A 7,761-nucleotide genomic window follows, 5' to 3' on the forward strand; every position below is an offset into this window, starting at 1 on the left:
CAATGTTGAATAATAGTGGTGACAGTGGGCATCCTTGTCTCGTACCTGATTATAGGGGAAAGGCTTTCAGTCTCTCCCCATTAAGTATGATGCTGGCTATCGGTTTTTCATATATTCCCTATATCATACTGAAGTAGTTACCTTTGATTCCTATCTTTTGGAGTGTTTTTATAGGTAAAGGATGCTGAATTTTGTCAAATGCTTTTTTAGCATCAATTGAGATAATCATGTGATTTTTTTTTCCCCTTTTGATTTGTTAATGATCTGTATTACATTAATTGATTTTCTTGTGTTGAACCATCCCTGCATTCTGGGTATGAACTCCATTTACTCATGGTGTATAATTTTTTTAATCTGTTGTTGGATTCTATTTGCTAATATTTTATTGAGACTTTTTGCATCTATGTTCATTAGGGAGATCGGCCAGTAGTTTTTCTTTCTTTCTTTTTTTTTTTTAACTTTCAATGCATTACTTTATAATTTAAAGAACACCAATTGCTTTATTCACAATCTGAATTTCCCCCACCCAGTTTACCAGAGATGAGACAGCAATGAATACTATTCCCTACAGTAGCTTTTCTCTCCCAGCCCTGCCTAACCTCATGAATATTTTAAAAGGAATGGCACAAAAATCTCAGCTTTCCTTTTCTTTGGGTCTCATCTTCTTTTACAAAATAAAGCAAAAAAGATTAGCAAGGCCTAGTAGCTGGCTGCAATTCAATATCTTTCTTTCTAATTAATGTACAATAAAAAAGAGGGTTAAAACGTGATCAGCCATGAGCACTATGTCTATTTATGCTAGCACTGAGTTGGTGAAGGATCATACCAGACAAGGAAAAGCTGTGTTTCAAGTTCACATAATGTGCTTCAGGTTCACATAATGATTCACAGTAGATGCTGCAGAATGTGGTCCACAGCATGAGGGAAGTTTGCACAAGTTAAGTAAGGAGGTGGATTAATTTTTTCTTCATCTGCTGCTCGATATTTCCCGGTTTTTACTAAGATGCCCAACATGCCGATGTTCTGAGCCCCACAACATCATCCCTGCAATCATCTCCTATCATGATGGCCTCCTCAGGTTCACACCCAGTGTCCCGCAAGGCTTCCAAAAAGAACGTTTTCTCTGGTTTCCCCACTACTGTGGCTTTGGTGTCTGTGGCATACTCTAAAGCAGTCACGAATGGCCCAGGCCCCAGGGCTAAGCCATCTTTCCTCTTGTAGTATCTGGCTTTGTGGATTGCTATGAGAGGTGCCCCATCCAGGAGTAGCCGGAATGCCTGATTCAGAATTTGATAATGAAAGTGTTCTTGTGCCAATCCTATGACCACTGCATTAGGATCACTAGTCTGTATTCCTTTGAAGTCAGGTAGCGATCGAACATCAACCAGCAGCATGGGCCTGACTTGTTTTTGCTCTACTAGATTTCTGGCTGCAGTGAGAGAAGTGAATTTTTCATCTTCAGAGATCTCAAACTCCAACTTTTTCAACCTTTCCAATAGGTCTTGCTTGCTCTCTTTGGTTGTATTGGTCACAAACCTAAACTTTACAGAAGCAGCACGTAACCTTTTAAGAGCTTCCTGTGTGCCCAACACAGCTGCATCTTCAATGTGAAGTGTGCCATTGAGATCTACCAAAACAGCTTTTAATGCACGGCGTGCTGCCATCCTTCATTCCAGACAGGCGGGTGGTCACCCGTGCCCAATTCCACTCCTTCCTCTTCCGTCCTAGAGCGGCTTTTCAACCCCAGTCTGCACGCTGTCCTCAGGTAGGACCCCTGCTAAAAGGAAAGCCAGCGCGGCGGCACCATCCACAGTGTCATTGCTAGTTTTCCTTTCTTATAGCATCTTTACACAGTCGTGGTATTAAAATGATATTAGCTTCATAAAATAAGTTAGGTAGAGTTCCTTTTTCCTCAACTTTTTGGAAAAGTTTGAGCAGGATTGGTGTTAGTTCCTTCTGGAATGTCAGTAAAATTCCCCTATGAAACCATCTGGCCCAGGACTTTTCTTTGTAGGAAGATTTTTGATGACTGACTGACTCTCTTTACTTGTGATTGGTTTGTTGAGATCTTCTATTTCTTTCTGAGTCAGTGTAGCTTGTTCATGTTTCTCAAGGAATTTGTCCATTTCATCTAAGTTATCTAGTTTGTTGGCATATAGTTGTTCATAGTATCCTCTTATGAGTTCTTTTATTTCTTCAGGGTCTGTGGTAATGCACCCCTTCTCATTTCTGATTTTGTTCATTTGCATCCTCTCTCTTTTTTTCTTTGTCAGTCTTGCTAGTGGCCCATCAATATTATTGATTTTCTCAAAGAACCACCTTTTTTTTTGTTTTATTGGTTCTTTCTATAGTTCTTTTATTCTCCCATTCATTTATCTCTGTTTTAATCTTTGTTATTTCTCTTCTGTTTGCTTTGGGGTAAGTTTGTTGTTCTTTTTCAAGTTCCTCCAGGCATGCTGTTAAGTCCTCGATTTTTGCTATTTCTTGTTTTTTAATATAGGCATTTAGGGCAATATATTTCCCTCTCCGTACAGCCTTTGCTGCATCCTATAGGTTCTGATAAGTTGTATTCTTATTTTCATTTATCTCCAGATAGCTACTGATTTCTCTAGCAATTTCTTCTTAGACCCACTGGTTGTTTATGAGTATTTTATTTAATCTCCATATATTTGTGAATGTTCTCTTTCTTTGGTGATTATTGAAATCCATCTTCTTCCCACTGTGACCAGAGAAAGTGCTTTGAATAATTTCAATGCTCTTAAATTTATAAAAACCTGTTTTGTGCCCCAGCATATGATCTATCCTAGAGAATGTCCCATGACCACTATAGAAGAAGTATATCCTTGTGCTTTGAGGTGCAATGACATATATATGTCTGTCGGTCTAATTCATTTATTAAGTTATTTAACTTCTCTATTTCCTTGTTGATCTCCTGTCTGGTTGTTCTATCTATAGAGGAGAGTGGTGTATTGAAGTTTTCTACTATTATTGTTGAAACATCTATTTCTCCCTTCAATTTTGCCAGTGACTGTCTCACGTACTTTGGAGCTCCTTGATTGGGAGCATAAACTTTATGATTGTTATATCTTCTTCGTGAATTGACCTTTGAATTAGTACATAGTGTCCTTCTTTGTCTCTTATGATGTTGTTACATTTAAAGTCTATTTTGTCCAATATTAGTATAGCCACATCTGCTTTCTTTTGGTTACATGGAAAATCTTTTTCATCCTTCCACTTTCAATCTTTTGTATCCTTGTGTCTAAGATGAGTCTCTTGTATGCAGCATATAGATGGATTATGTTTCTTAATCTATTCTGCCAATCTGTACATTTTAATTGGTAAATTTAGTCTGTTAACATTCAACGTTATTACTGAAAAGGCATGGTCTTGAATCCATCATCTTATCTTTTTTATTTTGTCAGATCTATATATGCATTTCCCTCTTTCTCTTTGTATTCTTTAAATTACCCTTAATGGTATTCTTTAATTCTGTGCCCTCCTCCAGACCTCCCTCTCCTTTTTGTTTCAGCCAGCAGAGCTCCTTTTAGTGTTTCTTATAGGGATAGACTCTAGTTGACAGATTCTTTCAGGACTTCTTTGTCTGTGAAAACTTTAATCTCTCCCTCAGTTTTGAAGGGCAATTTGGCTGGGTGTAGAATTCTTTACTGGAAGTCTTTCTCTTTCAGGATCTTGAATATATCATACCACTGCCTTCTCACCTCTCACTTCAGTGGTCTGAACTCAGTCTTATGTGGTTTCCTTTGTATGTAGTAGATTATTTTTCTATTGCTGCTTTCAGGATTTTCTGCTTCTCTTCAACATTTGAAAGACTGATTATTATGTGCTTTGAGGAAGGCCTATTTGGATTTAATCTGTTTGGGGTTCTTTGGACTTCTTTGACTTGTATATTTATGTCCTTTATGAGGTTTTGGAAGTTTTTCCCCATTATATCCTCAACTACTCTTCCTAGCCCTTTACTCCTCTCTGCTCCTTCTGGGACACCAACAATTATTATATTTGTGTGCTTTGTTTTGTCTATCATTTCCCTGAGATCCAATTCAATTTTTTCCATCTTTTTTGCCATTTGCTGTTTTGAGTCTTCAAAGTCAATTATCCTATCCTCTATATCACTTATTCTTTCTTCTGTCACTTCAAATCTGGTGTTGTGTGCCTCCAGTATGTTTTTTATTTGATCAGCAGAGTCTTTAATCTCTGTGATATCTGCTATTTTTTCTATTTATTCTTTCAAATTCCTCTTTATGCTCTTCTACTGTCTTCTTGATCTCCTTTATGTCATTTGCTATCCCACTTATGTTATTAAATAGAGTTGTATAAAAATGTTTGGTTAGTTGTTCCAACATCTGCGTCTCCTCTGGTGTTCTAATTTGGTTATTAGGCAGGGCTATCTCTGCATTGTGATATGCTTATTGATCTTTAGCTGTCTTTGTTGCATGTAAATATCTTAACTGATTTACTTTGGGAGTTGATTTCTTTCAGTAGGCTAAGACCTTGTGTTTGAGGAATGGTTGTACAGCAGGCAGCAGGTTACAGGGTGGGGCACTCAGTGTGGTAATTTGTTTCAGGGCAGGTGTAGGTACAGGTTGGGAATGTTAAGCTGATGCTTGTGAATGTGAGCACCCAGCAGCCTAGTAGGATGTAGCTGTGTGAGTGCACCAGTCTGGGGAATGTAACCATGGTGTGCACTGGTCTAAGCCATGGGGCCCTTTGTGCGCATGCCTAGAGCTGTGATAGCAAGTCAGCATTATGCCTTCATGGATTGGGGGCAGATGTGACTTGGCTGTGCAGGTCAGCACTTTCTCAGAGCTGGGAAGTGTGGCTGAGGGCTGTGTGCATGTGCAGTTCTAGGACTGCTGTAAAGTGCGATTTCCAGAACTGAATGGCGTGATTGGGGGTTCGTGCGCATGCATGGGCCTAAGAGTGCTGTAAACTGATGTGCAGAGCTTGGGGGCAAGTGGAGGGTGGTAAGGCTGTGCAACACTATGGGCAGGGGGGCAGGGTGTGGAGGTTAGTGCCCACAGCCTTTATGCACTAGCAACAGCCTGCAGGGAACAAGGTGGAAGAGGTAGTACTCAGGAGGGGTATAGGAAAGGTGGGTTGAGCTGTACTTGGGGTGGGGGTGGGGTGGGGGATAGGTACGTGCACTAAGGGCTGGTGGGGTGGGGGCACATGAGGCATAGGGAATGGGAGTGGGTGATGGGGTTCGGGTGTGTGGGGTGTGGTGTGAGTAGCCAGTCATGGGGCTGTGCTGGTGAGGGTAGCATGTTCAAGGAACATGGCCTGGCTTACTTCCTAGTCCCTGGCTCCCATCCGTGCACTCCCATGGGCTCCCTGCCCCCACGCCAGGCTCCAACCCTCTGCCTCTCAGTTCCTTGGTCTCTGTAACCAAGTCTGCCCCATGTGGTGCAGAAGGGTCTCCTATGTCAGCCACACTTCCGAATCACCACCTCAGTCACCCTACTGTCCCTTCTCTAACTTTTCCATGGAGCAGGGCTAATCTTGAGCTACTCTATTCGGTCATCTTCCTGGAATTCTCCTCTAATAATGACTTTTTTTTTTAAGTATTTTTAAGAACCTGGCAAATAATAGCCACCTATCAAATTTGGCCCACTTTAAGAGTTACATATTTTGTCAAAAATCAAAGTAGGGGACTAAGAGCATTTAATAATTTATAAGTATGAAAATTAGCCCTAGAACAGAAAAAAATACTTTCTAAGTGCCACATGAAAAAAATACTTACTAAAATAAGAAGAGCAAAGAAATCACAACACAGAGAAATAATTTCATGCAACAAAGGGAAATAAGGCATGTATCTGCTACTTTATACCAAAAGAAATACAAAGAAGGATAAAGCAGAAACCAAAGAGATAGATTATTTATTGGATGGGAAAGAACAGAGAGGAAAGGAAGGGAGGATGAGAATAGGGTTGAAGGGAGAGATGAAGTCTCACCTGTGTATGTCTCTTTGTAGATACTTTTAGAAATATGTTAATATTTCACATATTTGATAGGTAGATAGACAGGAGAGAGAGAGAAACAAACAAACAAGGATGGAAAAAATACAACACAGTAAATCAGAAACAAACGCATGTTTCAAATGACTAACACTGATGAGGCAAAAAAGTAACAACCCAAATACCTTTCGAACATAATATGTTGTCTATATGCTCTCAAGCTAAAGACAAAAAGAACTGTAAATAAACATTGAACTCTAATTAATAGGTTTATTACTCATAACAGTATAGGCTAGTAATTCTGAAACTGAATTCTAAAACTGAAAAAAATAACTAAAATTATTGTAGGTAATAGGGCCCAGTTATTTCTTTATTAGGGGAGTGAGTTACAAAAATGGAAGAAGGCAGGCTAAAATGATTCATGTAAAGTTGAATTGGAATTTGAGTTATCAGTATGAATTTGTTTTGATTAGTGATCTTTACTACATAGGTGATTACAGATGATCGATTTTTTAAAAGACAGATTAAAAAAACATACATAGATTTGTGTATACATATTTGTACATATATTGTACATGTATGGTAAATATATACATACACAGACATACATATATTTCCTAGTTCTTACTGCTCAGAGGGCATAGAAGCAATTACATACCTGTAGTGATGAGAGCTATTTTCCTAGATCCTAGGTTCTAAATATCACACTGCGTTGAAAGAAACCAGTGCTGCCTGTGAAAAGAGAAGATTCCAGGACTGAAGCAGGGAAAGTATAAGGTGAGGCTAGAATATTATTTTGCGACAGAAAATGAGAAAAGTCTCTAAAAGTAATGGGGACATGTCAAAAGGACATAGGAACCAGACTGTAGGGTCTCCTACTGGCCAAATCTGGTACAACTCAAACATCAAAACAAATAACAATAATAATGGGTTATAGCTCATAGAATAAAGTAAGAGTCTATGAACCCACGTTATAAAATAAATAATAAACATAGAGAAAAAAGAAGGAAAAGCTCTTTCTTGCAGTAGAATGCCTAATAAATGCAAATAGATACAGCAGATAAACTACTGGTGGAATTAGAAACTTATCATCTGGAACCACCAGAGTAATAATTATTTTATACAATAATTGCAAATGGGTACTAGAACTAGTGGATGAAATTTTGATGAACCATGGGATATTCACATAGTTTCAAAATATCTCCCACAAGATTCTTATTACTTCTACTTCCCAAGTGAAAAAATATAGAAACTTTATAGTGAAGAAACTTTGCAGATACTTCCTTAACCAAATGGTCAAAGTTAACCTCCCCAGTCATGGAACACACCAATGTTAAATACCTCCTCCTACGGCAAAATATCACTTCAGTGGTATTCCTGGAAAAAAGGAGTAACTTGAATCTGATCAAGAGGAAGCATGAGACAGACCAAAATTGAGAGACATTCTACAAAAATAACTAGCTTGTAATCTTCAAAAATTTTAAGGTTACCAAAGGCAAAAACTGAGGAACTGTTCCAGATTTCAAGAACATAAAAAGCATAAAAATCAAATGTAGGTAATCTAATTCAACCTATGTGTACAGCTCATTTGAACACTGAAGCACAGGGAGCACAGCATGAGAAAGAGGTCCTTTAATCCTGTATAGATGATTGTAATGCCTGGAAACATCCTAGAGTATGCTAACGAGATAATCAAAAAGCATTGGCAAAGTTCCCTGAGGGAGGGGAGAAAGACTTTGGAACTATTAAACCTTACCATCAGGGAATCCTCTGATACTTTGTCAAACTT

The 7,761-nt window shown here is 38.6% G+C and overlaps 1 long non-coding RNA gene and 1 pseudogene across 2 annotated transcripts in view; both read right to left on the reverse strand.

Annotated features, from left to right (window-relative positions):
* Positions 1-6,895, reverse strand: part of LOC143661755 (uncharacterized) — a 135,000-nt gene extending 128,105 nt beyond the window's left edge. For both annotated transcript variants that reach the window (XR_013164803.1, XR_013164804.1), the window contains exon 1: positions 6,631-6,895. This is a non-coding gene — a long non-coding RNA (uncharacterized LOC143661755). The remainder of the gene's footprint in view (positions 1-6,630) is intronic.
* LOC143661753 (haloacid dehalogenase-like hydrolase domain-containing protein 2 pseudogene) lies at positions 866-1,804 on the reverse strand (annotated as a pseudogene).
* Positions 6,896-7,761: the final 866 nt, after the last annotated feature.

Source organism: Tamandua tetradactyla, chromosome 17 (assembly GCF_023851605.1).
Source record: "Tamandua tetradactyla isolate mTamTet1 chromosome 17, mTamTet1.pri, whole genome shotgun sequence".
Classification (NCBI taxonomy): Eukaryota; Metazoa; Chordata; class Mammalia; order Pilosa; family Myrmecophagidae; genus Tamandua; species Tamandua tetradactyla.